At 34.8% G+C, this 16378-nt stretch overlaps 1 protein-coding gene across 11 annotated transcripts in view; it reads left to right on the top strand.

The window, feature by feature from the left end:
* The window catches only part of FOXP2 (forkhead box P2), a 596515-nt gene that overhangs the window by 194151 nt on the left and 385986 nt on the right, over positions 1–16378 (top strand). For all 11 annotated transcript variants that reach the window (XM_074379189.1, XM_074379186.1, XM_074379182.1 and 8 more), the window contains one exon: positions 6643–6733. The gene's annotated coding sequence lies outside the window, so the exon portion shown is untranslated. The remainder of the gene's footprint in view (positions 1–6642; positions 6734–16378) is intronic.

Raw genomic sequence — 16378 nt, 5'->3', positions numbered from 1 at the left:
ACCTCCAACCATCTGATCTTCTACAAAGCTGACAAAAACAAGCAGTGGGGAAAGAACTCCCTATTTAATAAATGGTGCTGGGATAGCTGGCTAGCCATATGCAGAAGATTGAAACTGGACCCCTTCCTTACACCACATACAAAAGTTAACTCAAGATGAATTAAAGACTTAAATGTAAAAGCTCTAATTGTAAAATCCGTGGAAAAACTTAGACAATGCCATTCTGGACATAGGAATGGGCAAAGATTTTATGATAAAGGCACCAAAAGCAATTGTGACAAAAGTAAAAATTGACAAATGGGATCTAATCCAACTAAAGAGTTTCTGCACAGCAAAATAAACTATCAAGAGAGCAAACAGACAACATGTAGAATGGGAGAAAATGTTTGTAAACTATGCATCTGACAAAGTCTAATATTCAGCTTCTCTAAGTAACTTAAACAAATTTTCAAGAAAAAAAGCAAAGGAAATGAACAGATACATTTCAAAAGAAGACATACATGTGACCAACAAGCATATGAAGAAAAGCTCAGCATCACTGATCATTAGAGAAGTGTGAATCAAAACCGTAAGAGACCATCTCACACCATTGAGAATAGTTATGACTAAAAAGTCAAAGCAAAAACAGGTGTTGGGGAGGCTGTGGAGAAAAAGGAATGCTTATACATTGTTTGTAAAAGTGTAAATTAGTTCAACCATTATAGAAAACTGTGGCTATTTTACAAAGACCTAAAAACAGAACTACCATTCAACACAACAATCCTGTTACTGGGTATATACCCAAAGGAATATAAATTGTTCTATCATAAAGACACATCTGCACATATGTTCTTTGTAGCACTATTCACAATAGCAAAACATGGAATCAACCTAAATACTCATCAATGGTAAGACCATGGAATACTATGCAGCCATGGAAAGAAATGAGGTGATAGCCTTTGCAGGAACATAGATAGAGCTGGAGACAATTATCCTTAGCAAACTAATGCAGGAACAGAAAAGCAAGTACTGCACAGTCTCACTTATAAGTGGGAGTTAAATGATAATAACACATAGACATATAAAGGGAAAAAACAGATACTGGGGCTATAGAAGGGTTGAGAGTGGGAGGAGGGAGAGGATTAGAAAAAATAACTAATGGTACTAGGCTTAATACCTGGGTGACAAAATAGTCTATGTAAGAAACCTCTGTGGCATGAGTTTACCAGTACATGTACCCCTGAACTTAAAATAAAAGTTTAAAAAACAAAATGAGTTCTTTGTTTGATATTTGACCTTCTTCAAGAAATACGTGCATAGAGTTAAAAAATCAATTGGGAGAGAGAACCAAGATGGCTGATCACTAGCAGCTTGGGATTGTAGCTCCCAGTGAAAGCGCAAAGAACGAGAGGACGCACACCTTCACAGGAATTCTTGTTGCGCACGCACCAGGAGATTCCCAGCGGAGGAGTCCCACGGGTTGCCAGCGGGACTCTTGTGACCGGCGAGGCGGTTTTGCCGGCGCCTCGGAACGTCGGTTCTTGGTGCAGAGTCAGAAAAGCACCATCAATCTTAACGCTGCCGATTTGGTCAGCACAGTAGGTTGCTCAGATTTCGGCGCTGAGAATCAATAAGTTGGACGTCCACTCAGAAACCCAATTACAAAGATGGTAATTATAAAGACCACATGGATAAATCTACAACGAAGGGAAGAAAACAGCCAAAAAAGGCTGAGAATACCCAAGATCAGAACGCCTCTCCCTCAGCAGGGAATCACAGTTCCTCATCAGCAACGAAACAAGGCTTGATGGAGAACGAGTGTGTTCCAATTACAGAAGCAGGCTTCAAAAGGTGGATAATAAGAAACTTCTGTGAATTAAAAGAACTTGTTCTAACACAGTCCAGAGAAACTAAGAACTTTGAAAAAAGGTTTGACGAAATGTTAACAAGAATACACAATTTAGAGAGGAATATAAGTGAATTGATGGAGTTGAAAAACACCATACAAGAACTATGTGAAGTATGCACAAGTTTTAACAGCCGAATTGATCAAGCAGAAGAAAGGATATCAGAGGTTGAAGACCAACTCAATGAAATAAAACAAGAAGACAAGATTAGAGAAAAAAGGATAAAAAGGAACGAGCAAAGTCTCCAAGAAATATGGGACTATGTGAAAAGACCTAATCTATGCTTGATAGGTGTACCTGAATGTGACGAAGAGAATGAATCCAAGCTGGAAAATATGCTTCAGGATATTATTCAGGAAAATTTTCCCAACCTAGTAAGGCAAGATAATATTCAACTCCAGGTAATACAGAGAACACCACAAAGATATCCCTCAAGAAGAGCAACTCCAAGGCACATAATCGTCAGATCTACCCAGGTTGAAATGAAGGAGAAAATACTAAGGGCAGCCAAAGAGAAAGGTCAGGTTACCCACAAAGGGAAGCCTATCAGACTTACAGCAGATCTCTCAGCAGAAACCCTACAAGCCAGAAGAGAGTGTGGACCAATATTCAACATCCTTAAAGAAAAGAACTTTCAACCCAGAATTTCACATCTAGCCAAGCTAAGCTTCATAAGTGAAGGAAAAGTAAAGTTTTTTTGTGAACAAGCAAGCACTCAGAGATTTCATCACCACCAGGCCTGCTTTACAAGAGCTTCTGAAAGAACCACTACACATAGAAAGGAATAAACAGTATTAGCCTTTCTAAAAAATACCAAAAAGAGCATCAATATAATGAAGAATTTACATCAACTAATGGACAAAATAGCCAGCTAATATTAAATGGCAGCATTAAACTCACATATATCATTGTTAATTCTAAATTTAAATTGACTAAATCCCCCAATCCAAAGACAGACAGACAATTTAGATAAAAAACTAAAACCCATCAGTATGCTGCATCCAGACCCATCTCACATTCAAGGATACACAAAGACTCAAAACAAGGGATGGAGAAAGATTTACCAACCAAACAGAGAGCTAAAATAAATAAATAAAAATCAGAAGTTACAATTTTTGCCTCTGATAAAATAGTTGTTAAAGCAACAAAGATCAAAAGAAGCAAAGAAGGACATTATAATGATAAAAGGATCAATGCAACAGCAAGAAGAGCTAAAGATCCTAAATATGTACGCACCCAATACAGGAATACCCAGACATATAAGACTAATAAAGAGATTTAGACTCCCACACAACAATAGTGGGAGACTTCAACATTAATATTAGACAGATCAATGAGACAGAAAATTAACAACGATATCCAGGACTTGAACTCAGATCTGGAACAAGTAAACGTAGTTAACATTTATAGAACTCTCCACTTTAAACAAAATATACACTTTTATCAGTACCACATCATATCAACTTAGAAGTTTAAACGAAATGTTGGTTGGCTCCTTGTTTGTTACTCTCTTCCCTCATTTTCTTTTATGTCTCCATTATTAAGGACAATTACAGGCATACCCATATTTAGACTGCATTCTAGCCCGGGCAATAAAGCAATACCCTCATTCTCTCTCCCTCTTCCTCTTTCTCTTTCTTCCTCTTCTTTATTCTTTTTATTATTCTTTTTTTCTTTCTCAAAAAAAAATCAATTGGAACGTAGGGATTATTAAAACAAAAAAATAGAAGGCCTTTGCCTTGTATTTTCTCACTACCTACTTCAGCTACACAGAGGCAATATGGTTTTGGCATTTACTTCTATTATCTACATAATATGCTTATTACTATTTCTTCATTTATCAGTTTCAGCAGGAGTTTTGAGTAATGAAAATGGAGAAGCTTGTGGGAGAGAAAGATATGTAAACAAGAATGTGAAATGAAATTTAAGCTAATATATTTTGCAATAGAGGTTCCCACAGGGTTCTTTGAGAACATAAAGAACATGGGCTGCTGGGCTCAGTGGCCTGTAATCCCAGCACTTAGGGAGGCCGAGGCGGGTGGATCACGAGGTCAAGAGATCGAGACCATCCTGGTCAACATGGTGAAACCCTGTCTCTACTAAAAATACAAAAAAATTAGCTGAGCATGGTGGCACATGCCTGTAATCCCAGCTACTCAGGAGGCTGAGGCAGGAGAATTGCCTGAACCCAGGAGGCGGAGGTTGTAGTGAGCCGAGATCGCGCTGTTGCACTCCAGCCTGGGTAACAAGAGCGAAACTCTGTCTAAAAAAAAAAACAAACAACAACAACAAAAAAAACAAAAAAAAACATAGGCATGTTAGGTCTTCCAAATTGCTTTAAAGAATAACTTTATAATTTATGCTTTTGTTAGCAGTAAACAAGAATTCCCATCTTTCTGTATTCTTATCAACACTGCGCGGAATTCAGCATTCAAATTCATGCTTTTCTGATGACATAAAGTAGTATCTCATTGGTTTTTTAATTTGTGTCTTTCTGATTACTAGTGATTTTATGAGATTTAGACAGCATGGACTTCTCCTTCTGAACACTTCTTTTTCATGGTTCTTTGCTCATTTTTCTATTGGCTTCCTATGAATATATAAATATATGTTAACCAATATTAATTCCTTATTGGTTTTAGGTATTCTCTCAGTTTACCTATGGAATTATCTATGATATCCTCAACTGAAAATTTTTCATTTTTTTAGCAAAATCAATTTTATGTCTTATGATTTATCCTTTTTAGGCTGTGTTTCAGAAAGTTTTTTTACCTCTGTGTCTCAAAAATATTTGCCTAAATTTTTTTCTTAGTAACTTTGAAAAAGTGATGTTTATATTTAACTATTTAATCTTTCAGTAATTCAGATTTCTATATGGTGTGATAAGGTGCCCGCTTTACTTTTTGCCCAATTCTTAGATCACTTTTTCCCGTATACATTAAGCCAACACCAATATTTTATTTTGTGATATTATTATATATAAAAATCTCATGTATATATGAGCTGTCACATATATATGGGTTTATTTCTGAACTCTGTGTGCCTGCAGCTGTACCAAGCTTTTGTAGTACATGTTAATATTTTATAGAGTAGGTTTTCTCTCTTTGCCCTTCATTTTTGAATTTTACTTTGATATTAATAGACCTTTTATAGCATCTGCTTTTAAAAATGGGTTTGCGGATTTCTTTTAAAAAATCTAGAATTTATAGACTGTTATAGAAAAAGTTGAAATTTCCCTGTGAATATGGGCAAGGGAAAATAAGTCAATATAAAATTGTAAAATAATTTAGACTTATACTAACGAAATTCACTCCTTTTGGTGGTGTATGTTAGGCAGAAAATAATTATGGAAGAAAGATTAACACAAGGAAAATCAAGGATGGGACCTGCTAATGTACACAATTGTATTGTTAACAGAAACGTGGACAACAGAAGCTATGGAGAAAGAATATACGGAGTGTGACGAACAGGAGTTCAAACTACCTTAATATTTATGGCTTTGAGTTACCTTAGTACTTATAATTCACTAAACAGTGCTTTCAAATTATGTTCTGTGGAATACCTAATGCTTTGTGAAACACCAAAAGTACTCAGGGAAAGGAGTAATGGTGGCACTGAGTATTTGGATCTGTGATTCAGCCAGAATACGTTATTATTAATTGGCCGTGCACTAAGGTTTTATTGCAAGAAAGAAGGGTTTTTAGCTCAACAAGCATAACTGTGCAACAAAGATGGCGAGTGATGCTGGTCATCCTTTTCAATGTCTATGGCAGACATTGCTAATTGAACATAGAATTTCTTGCTGCTGACTCAGTTTTTGTCTCCATACAGCTCTCCATTTAGTCATTACCGATCAATCAGTGTTGTTTGAGTCAAAACCCATTTACTCTCTATACCAGGGATGTCTAATCTTTTGGCTTCTCTGCGCCACAGTGAAAGAATAATAATTGTCTTGGGTCTTGCATAAAATACACTAACACTAATGATAGGTGAATGGCTAAAAATTAAATGCAAAAAAATCTCATAGTGTTTTAAGAAAGTTTACAAATTTGTGTTGGGCTGCATTCAAAGTCGTCCTGGCCTTGAGTTGGACAAGTCTGATCTGTATAGTACTAAGTTCTATAACTTTATTGGACTTTCAGTACACTTAACATATTTTAGCCCAAGAAAGGTGTGAGCTAAATCTGTCAGATTAAAGAAGGAAGGAACTAGAAAAAGAGAGTAGTTGAATTGGAAATGGATCTGGGAAATACAAACTTAAATAAGCATTTCAGTAATAACCCTTACATTGTGATTATGAGGAGTAAATTCTTACTACCAATTTGTTAGTTGTGGAAAAGCCTACAAAGCTCATTAACTATGTGTTGAAGAGCAATGGAAATCAGTCATGTTTTCAGTTAAGAAATTGGAGACATAAATAATTCCTTCTGTAAATTAATATTTAATCATTGAAAAGTTTAAACTTCCCAAATCAATGAAAGAGTGGGAAATAAAATCTCCATCTCTTGGAAGTGCATCTTATGCTGTCTCCATGGCCTTTGCTTTGCACCAAACAATGCCTTGAAAATTCTCTAAATTTAAATGTAGAAAAAGCATTTTTATGCATATTTGAATATTCACAAAATAATGCATGTTAACATTAACATTGTCCTTAAGGATCAACATGTTTTATGTTCTGTGAAGTCACTGCGCTAATTGTGATGTAAATTTAAATTTAATTTTCTAAGCAGTGAAAATTACTTGTCTCTATTAACAGGTCTACTCTAATGTGATGCTGGGATTGAATTTTCCTAAGACTCCATTTCAAGGTTGATTCAAAAGTCTTGTGGAAGATCTGGAAGAAATAGGTAAGTGTCCTTTTGGTAAAAATTCTCTTTTGCTCATTTTGCTTATTTTTATTTTTCTAATGGTGATTTTATTCTTTAATATTTTTGGTTAAGTATCTTTACCCAGATGTTAAGAAGTTTTCAGCATACTATGGAGACATGTTAAGTAGGGCAGTGGAAATATTTATCACTGCTTTTGGGGTTTCCATGTCACTACTTCCTGTTCTCTTTCTATTAAACGTGGTATCACTTTTTAAAACCAGCATACGCTCATAGGGAATATGAATTTGGTCTGAAATATTAAAAGTAAATTATTAGGTAAGAAAAGTACTTGGAGTGTCTTATTACCATTGTGCTTACCTTTTATTATGCTGGTGTTTTCAGTATTATTTTTTAAAAGTTCAATTAATATTGAAGTTTTTGGGGTATCTAGAAGTATTGAGAAAATAATGACAATAATATACCAGTAATGATTATTTTCTTGAAAATTTGATTTTTCTAATACAATTTTTGAGATCCAATCAGTGGTTTTGGAAGATGTGTTTTTTAATGTTGTGTAGCTTTAAATCTCTTGATAGTTTTCCTTGATATTTACAGTCTGAGCATATAAAGGTTCTCAAAATGGGCTTTTCAGTTTCACTGTTGTACTGTAATATCAATCAAACAGTTTGTCATCAGTATCCAAATTTATAATAATATAATTATAATTTTAAAAGAAACCTAAAAGAAATTTTAGGCAGAGTTTGTATTTTAAAGCTTCCTAGTAGTTTATATCATCTTTTCCCCAATGTTTACCTCAGGAGAGAGGGTAACCAAAATGTCCTGGCTTCTTCAGAATTCTTTGTTAAGAGTTTCACCCTGAGCATAGAACAGGCCTCAGGATCTTCACTTTGTACCCAAATTTCTCCACCAATTTCTACAACTTTCTCAAGATACACTCCATAATCTCTCTGAGAGATATTTGTCAATGTTCTTTAGTTATACAGTTAAGTACTTTCCAGATATTTTACCTTCGTTTTTCCTGTGGATTTTTTTTGGGGGGTTCATTTCTTACCAGTTTTATCATTTTACCAGATACACATTAAAATGATCCCATATTTATATAGTATTTAAGATTTTCAAAGCACTTTGACAACCTTTTACTTCATTTTACTCTTAATTTATGATGTAAGTAAGGTTGACATTAATATTCTTTGGTAAGTAGAGAAACAAAGACAAAAAATTTAAATGATTTGGAAAAAGTTACGTAGCTTGTCGTCATTTTACAGTTAATAATAAACAATTAGGTGTTATCAGAACACAGGTCTGCTAACACTCAATCTTTTTATAGTTAGTGGAACACTATTTGTATGTTTGCCATAGATAATGGTTATATCAATATACTCCATCTTTATACAACCTTTTGATAAATAAGTTATTATTTTTGAGTAACAGCATGTATATTTGTATAATAGCAGAGGGAGTTTAGATTTATAATAAGCGGGAATTATCTGACAATAAACCAGGAAAGAATGAATCATGGAATCATAAGATAAACTATTTTTAGAAAACAGAGAATCTTCTTCCTAGAAGAGAATATAATTACACTTGAAGTTGGCCCTCAAACTGATTTTGGAATGTGCTACTTAGACTTTTTGTAGTTACGTGCTTATAGTGGCAGTTTTAAAGTATTTTTAATTAAACACTAACCACATATTGGTGTAAATAATGAATATATATAATGCCAAAGTTTCACCTTAATGGGAAAGTGCATTCTGAAAAAGCATTTTTCCTCATAAATGTATACAGTTTTGAACCCTTGAGCTGGAAGTATGATTGTAAGAGAAGAAGCAAATTTGGAGAAGCAAAGATTTTGGAGTCAGATTGACAGGAATTTGCATACTTGCTGCTATTTTTTGGCTTTTTAAATCAACCTCTGTTTATTTTTTGCTTTTCAGCTCTCAAAGAGTAAAAGAGGGGACTAATAGATCTGTTTATTTTATTATTGTAAAAATTTAGCACTTGATACATAGCTATTTTCAAGAAATACTGGATTATTGTCTTCTCTGTTTTCTTCCCCCTAGATAATCCCTAAATGGAACTTGGTTCAAACTTTCTATTTTCAAATTTTTTCTTTTAGTTTTATCTCCATTTCACCTCTCAAAGATGTTAAATAACCTGCCGTACATAATACTTATCAGATGGGAACTAAAATGTTGTTTCATACAACTTATAACAGAGTATTTGTGTATGTGGGTAAATGCGTAGTTGGGCATATGGGTGTGTTTTACTTTAAGATATTCACAGTTATTTTCAGAGTTTCCACTGCAAGGCTATTAAACTGAAATTAAATACCAGTTTTAGTTAATTCAGTGAAGTAGAAATAATTTTCATTCACATATTTATAAAAAATTGCTATAGATTCCATAAATACTTATTAGATGTTAGGTATCATACGTGAAAAATATTTTCTCTATTTTTTGAATTATTAAAAAAACGTAAATGGACTATGTGGGAAGCTGGTTTGGTGGACAGGGGGTTGGTTCAGTAATTCAGATACAGAGCATACTTATATTCATTGTCAACTGATATTCATTTTCTAAAGGAAACAGAATGAGCAAGACTGCAAGTAGAGAGGCTATAGAGTAGAGCTGTTGAGAATCCAAAGTTGGAAATCAGATTGCCTTGGTTTGAATGGTGGTTCCAAAACAAACCTACTTTATGTGAAACCTTGAACAAGTCATCAAGGCTCTTTTAGACTTAATTTGTCAATCTAGAAAATAGAGATAATAGTACCTACTTAATAGAGTTTATTTGAGGATTAATTGTGTGAATAATATAAAGGGCATAATGAACATTTAAAAAGTTCGTATTATTTTGTTTTCTATTATATTCATTTCAATGGTTGACTGTATTATTCAGGCCATGTGGCAAATACCCTATATAGAATATTAACTTATATCCAATCATGGGCCTTATAAGAAATGCTAAATATGAGTTAATTCTTTGTCTTGGTTATTTTATATTGTTATAACAAAGTACCATAGACTGAGTGGATTATAAACAACAAAAATTTATTTCTCACAGTAATGGGGGCTGGAAGATTCAGTTCAGGCTGTCAGCCAGCAAAGTTGGGTTCTGTTGAGGGTCTTCTTTCAGATTGTAGACTGCCATGTTCTTTATTGTGTCCTCACATGTCAGAAAGAGATTGAGAGAACTTTCTGGGGTTCCTTTTATAAAAAGGGCACTAATCACATTCATGAGGGCTGTATCTTCATGGCCTAATTACCTACCACATATTCCACCTCCTAGTACCATCACATTGTGGTATAGGATTTTAACATAGGAATTTGGGGGCAACACAAGCATTCAGTGTATTATATTATGTACCTGTGCTCTCTGGGTGTGGTTAGGATGTATATTAGTTTTCTGTTACTATATGATACATTTTCATATATTTATAAGCTTAAAGCAACATAAATGTATCAACTCACAATTTCTGTGAGTCAAGAGTCCAGACTCTGACAGTTTAGCTCAGGGTCTTAAAAGGCTACAATCAAGATGTCAGCAGGTTACATTTTCATTTAGAGCTCAGGGTCCTCTTCCAAGTGCATTGATTGTCAGCTGAATTCAGTTCATTGCAGTTTTAGGACTGAGATCCTCAGCCTCTAAAGTCCACCTTCCTCCCATGTGACACTCTCCATACACAGTTTACAACATAGCAGCTTTCTGCTTTAAAACCAGCAGTAGAGTCTATACTTCATGCTACCAAAATAGAGCCTGTGTGTGTGTGTGTGTGTGTGTGTGTGTGTGTAGTAATACACACGTGTATATATATATATATATGTGTGTGTGTATGTATATATGGATGTGTGTGTGTGTGTGTGTGTGTATATATATATATACACACACACACACACACACACACACACACACACGTATAATATATGTATGTGTATTAAAGTAATCATCAGAGTGACAACCCATAACCTTTGCCATATTCTATTGGCTGGAAACAAGGCACAGGTCCTGCCCACACTCGAGGAGAAGGAATTTTACAGGGCATGAATATGGGAAAAACCCTGGAGACTGTTTGCCAAAGCATGTTAAACTTAAAATTCATGAAATATATTACCTTAAGGTTTTATAATTATGCTATAGTAAATGAAAAAGAACATTGTTGAAACGTGTCAAAAAATTTTTTTTCATAGTTTTCTTACAAAATAACTCCCAGCAGACCATTCCTCCTTGCCTAAAATTCATCCATTGTTTCAAGCTGGCTAACACCACTAGACTTAATTACAGCCTAGTCCTAGTGTGGTATTTAGTACACTCCAGAATGTGCCAAAACACAGATATCTTACCTTTTCTCTTTACTCGGATATGTATACCTTTAACTACATGTTTTACATTTTCTCGCCTACATCTTTGTCAGTGTACACCTTTTTCCTTCCCATTCTCTTATCTTTTTAAAGCACATTTATATTTCTGCCTTTTTCCACTATACTTTTCTTATTTCTTACCTCCTTTTTAGCTAGCCTAGGACGTTTTCTGCATAGAATCATACCATATCATAGGCAGTCTGATGTTACAGATTTGTGATCATTAATCTCATTCCCCTGCTACCCATAGAGATCACAGAATGTTGCTCATTTGTGTGTTTCTTACAATGCTGCATATAATAGTATCTTTAGAAATATTCATCGAATATGTAAAACACCTTCTTGATTTAGAACAGTGGTCTAACAGCCAGTATTCAATTTGACAGTCATATTTCAGAAGATATTCTTTATAAGTTATTCACTTTTATATTGGCTCAGTAGTTTAAAATATACCTCAAATAACCCTTAAGTTACTTGTGAGAATCCATTACAGCTTACACCTTTGAAACCAATTACATATGGGAAGAACATGAATCACTGTTCTTATGATAGTGAGTGAGTTCTTATGAGATCGGATGGCTTTATGGGGGGCTTCTCCCTTCGCTGGGCACTCATTCTCTCTCCTGTCAACCTGTGAAGAGGTGCCTTCTGCCATGATTGTAGGTTTCCTGAGGCCTCTCCAGCCATGTGGAACTGTGAGTCAATTAAACCTGTTTCCTTTATAAATTACCCAGTTTCAGGTATTTCTTCATAGGAGTATGAGAACAAACTAATACAAGATAATAAATGGTTTTGTTCTAAATTGCCAAGTTGGGGGGGTAATTTTTATGTAATAATAGATAATATATTATAGAATATTTTAACCCTAAGATTATATCCACAAATTTCAGCACTGCCCTTGGATTTAAGAGGAATATAAAGATTAATAGTATACCAAATATAATGTCTCTCAGACATATGTAATAGAAGAGATGGGTATGCATATTTATAAGATAGTGAGCCAAATGAAATGTGAAATGTTTAGATTTACCTGGAATACTGATTTTGCAACATGTAGAAGCCACTTTTAGTATTTTGCCCACTAATCAGATCAGTGTTGGAGAGTCATGCTTACTCATTACTGGGTAGGTCTATGTGCTGGTGTGATACTCATTGTTTGTGGAAGAGCTGCTTGGAATAAATACCCATATGTTAATAGGATCTGGACTTACAGAGTCTCTTCGACTAATTTATCATGATAGTTTTCTTACATCTTTTAATGTCCTTTATGGAGTTTCAATTACTAGAGTTACATGGCAGTATCTATTTGGAGTGCTGTAGTTTGAAGCATTGAATTCATTAGCTCATTGAATTCATTCAATACATTTGGCTTCCAGAAAAGTGAATTGAGAAATATGTATCAGCAAGTAATAGAGCAACATTTAAAAAAAATAATAAATTATTGACCAGGCATAGTGGCTCACACTTGTAATCCCATCACTTTGGGAGGCCGAGGTGGATGGATTACCTGAGGTCAAGAGTTTGAGACCAGCCTGGTCAACATGGTGAAGCCCTGTCTCTACTAAAAATATAAAAATTAGCCTGGCATGGTGGCGGGTGCCTGTAATTCCAGCAACTTGAGAGGCTGAGGCAGGAGAATTGCTTGAACCCAGGAGGTGGAGGTTGCAGTGAGCCAGGATCGTACCACTGCACTCCAGCCGGGGGAACAGACTGAAACGCTGCCTCAAATAAACAAATAAATAAATACATTCTCATTAAACCATCATTCCAAATTTCATTCCTATTGATGTGATGATAGAACTTGAACAAACATAATGCACTATATTAGAAAAAGAGAAAATGAAAACTTGTTCATTTTTTTAAATAAGAGTTCATGTTTATAATTTTAAATTTGTGGGTTGGAATTATCTGCTAGTAAAATTTTTGATATCGTTATACAAAATAGCAAAATATAGATTTTAACTGGCCTGCTTTTCAATTCAGCTGAACGTTAAGTACCCTTTTAATGGTCTTATTTGCTGGGAAGTGCACCATTATAATAATCTGCTTTTTACAGCCCATATCAAATATGAACCAGCATCACTTATTACAAAGTTTGTGCTTTGGGAGACATTTTCACGGCATCCAACAGTACTACCCCACATTTCTTGGAATTAGTCTTCAGTGATATCATTTTCCAAAATGAGTTGTTGCTCAAACTTAGATTGTTTTGTGGTTAAAATCTAATCCAGCAGCTATATTTAAAATGTCATACAAATTTGTAAGGAAAGGTCCACTGAAACTACTGTTACATTAGTAATTGTATGAAAATGCAATAGGAGAGATACAATGCAGCTTGGATGTTTTCGTTTTTTTCCCCCTATATGATATCCAAGGGGATGACTATGAAACCTCATTTTAAACTGTTGGCAATTTGAGTTTTTACAATTGTCTGCCAGAGAACAGAGGACTATTACTGTAGGTGTCATGTAAAATGAAGTTATAGTCTGAAGCCTCCTTTTAGCTGTCAGCCTTATTAAGGAGCTCTTCATGTGTTGAGCCTGGCACCTGGCATTGTATAAGCAGTGCATGCGAGAGCCTGGGGAGAGCTTTCTTCCTCTTTTCTGTGGCCTTTATTAGGCTTAGCTCACATTTTCACTGTTGCTTTGCCTTATTCCAAATTTTAAGCTGCACCTCACAGCACAGTAGGTCTAATATAGATTGACTCCTTTGCCTGAAGACTGATTGAAACTTGTATCTCAGAGTTGCTAATGCTCACTGAACCATTTTATTGAAGATAAAGTAAATAAAATAGAGTGCCATATGAGAATTCTCTGAAATCAAATGGAATAATTTGGCAGCTTTAAGCCCATAAAGAAAGCAAAGCAATGAAACAGAATACTTTTTATGTTCAGTGTATTAAGGGGTAAATATTCTTGATATATTAGACCTAAAATATTTAATTTTGTCAGTACAATTAAATGTTAAATATAATTCTCAATGGCCATGTCATTCTTGGTGTTAAACAATGGGTTCTCTCCAAGAGAGTAATATGAATAAAAACTTTTGGGACTATAATATTATGATGATTTTTTTTTCTTTCTCTTTTTGTGACACTTAAGTGCATGGATCACTAGTCTCAGATAATTTAATAAACAACACAAATGAATGGATTTGCCAAAGTATACTTTAGAATCCTAAGGTTGGAAAATAGCGGTAAACCTTAGCCTACCCAAAGATGCCGTTAGGCTTGAGCATTTTATTCATTAATCAAGAGTATGTGTTCACATTAGAACACACTTTTCTGAAAAGTATCCTGTGGAGTTTTTTTTTTTTTCCTTTTTGAATAAGGCTGTTAGGTTTATTCAAAAATAATTATCATATATATATTTCCTGTATCGTGGAATAACTTGGGGAAGAAAAATGTTGGAGTGACCTTAGCATCTTGAATCCTATGAACTTACAATAGCATATTATACCACAATAACACATATTGACACATTTAATCTTTGAAATACAAAGATCTGAACATCTGATGCAGAGAAATGAAGATTTCTTATTTGATTGCCTGGGCCAGATGAAAATTAACATTTATAGAGGACAGATGAATAAAAGAGTTTTGTTAGAAAATATCTGACCTTGCTGATTAAAGGTAGTATCTCTCTTGAACCTTAAAAAGATTCTGTCACATTAATATTTTCTCCTATAATTTCTCTTGTAGTTTCACCAAATTCAAGATAATTTCCATTTGTGCTTCTCTTAAATGTGTTTAGTTAATTTTTTTTAAAAAAATTTTGCTAATACATTTCATTTGTTTCACAGGTGATGATTTATGCTCACTTTTTAGCTATATCCACTAAATGCATTTTTTTTTCTTCTGTCAAGCTGCTCTTTATTTCAGGGAAAGGGCAGGGCAGAGAGCTCTGTCTTGGCAGTGACTTTCCTCATGGCAGCCAGAATATTCCACTCCTCCCATTTCCTCTTGGCACGGATGTGTGTCCTCACCCTTTTCTTGATGAACTTGAGGGCCCATTTGTCCTTGGAGACCTTCAGTAACTCAGTGGCATGTCGCTCCTATGGGGCGAACTCACACACTTCTCGGATCGTGTCCCGCACAAACTTAGTGTTTGGTCAGATGCCAACAGCGGTGGCTGTGCGTGGCTTGCTCACATTCGTGGTTACTTTGTGGCCCTTGTTGAGGCCAGTGGCCATAGGGTAGCAAGGTTATGGCTGCTGCTCTCCAATGGTGGCCGTAGCAGTAGCACTATATGCGTTTTTTGCCTCTAAGTGCCCAATACTCCCTAACTAGCACAACTATTAACTATATTATATAATGATTTCCACTAACTGTCACGGTTAGGTATAAAGGATACATTACATTCTCATAAGAACAATAAGCCATTTGAAAGAAATCCTTGACATGTTTTTGCCTTGTAAAGTAATGTCAGTCGAGAGCTGATTTGGTTCTTGACCATGAGTCTTAGACTGTTTTTCCTTCAAGGAGTTCAGTCAGTTTCAGGGTTCAGATTGTCTCCAAAAGTATGCGAGGCTGAGTAGGAATAAACATGCTTCATTCTCCCTTGTGAGTGAACTGAAAGAGAGGTTATCACATTGTAGTTTTTCCTTATGTAGTGAGGCTGAAAGTATAATTAGTTACCCAGTACTTTTAAAATAATGCTATATTTTTAGTGTTCCAGTGCTCTTATATTTTACACTTATCTTCATTATTATATTCTATACTTATTTCCTTCTGATTGATCAGGAAGTGTTAAAGTCTATTCCTTTATCTAGAAGTACATCTTATTTGCTATAGACTCCAACCATTTCTTTCTTTTGAAATTTTGGTTTTGAGTGTGAACTTACCCTCAGGAAATCATGTCTAAAGAAAAGTTTTCTCAAAATGAGGAGAACATTACATGGAAATCTGACAAGGCTTAGTTCCTTTAACAATGTATTCTAGACTTTTAGCAACATGCCAAACTGCAGATTAGAGAACTTGTAGCAGATGAGCTGTATTTGGTAAGTCATTTCCTGTGTTGACCCTTGACTTCTCCCTTCTCTCTATTCAGCACTTGTTCCCCTTTGTCTTTATGCCTAATTCTCCTTTTCAAAATGCTTCATTGCCCCCCATTATTAGTATTAAGTAGTGTATGTTCTTTGGTATTACTGTCTGGTCTCTCAGCACTCTGGACTTCAAATAATAATAAAAATATTAGTAATAACAGTAATGCTACGATCCAACATGTTATAGTATCAGGTACTCTTCTCAGTGATGTGATCCTCCAGCATTAACTCATTGAATATTCACAATGTAAGAGTTACATAT

This window comes from Saimiri boliviensis, chromosome 10 (genome assembly GCF_048565385.1).
Source record: "Saimiri boliviensis isolate mSaiBol1 chromosome 10, mSaiBol1.pri, whole genome shotgun sequence".
In the NCBI taxonomy this organism is placed as follows: Eukaryota; Metazoa; Chordata; class Mammalia; order Primates; family Cebidae; genus Saimiri; species Saimiri boliviensis.
The sequence above is the reverse complement of the archived record's forward strand: the minus strand, read 5'-3'. Positions and strand labels throughout refer to the sequence as shown.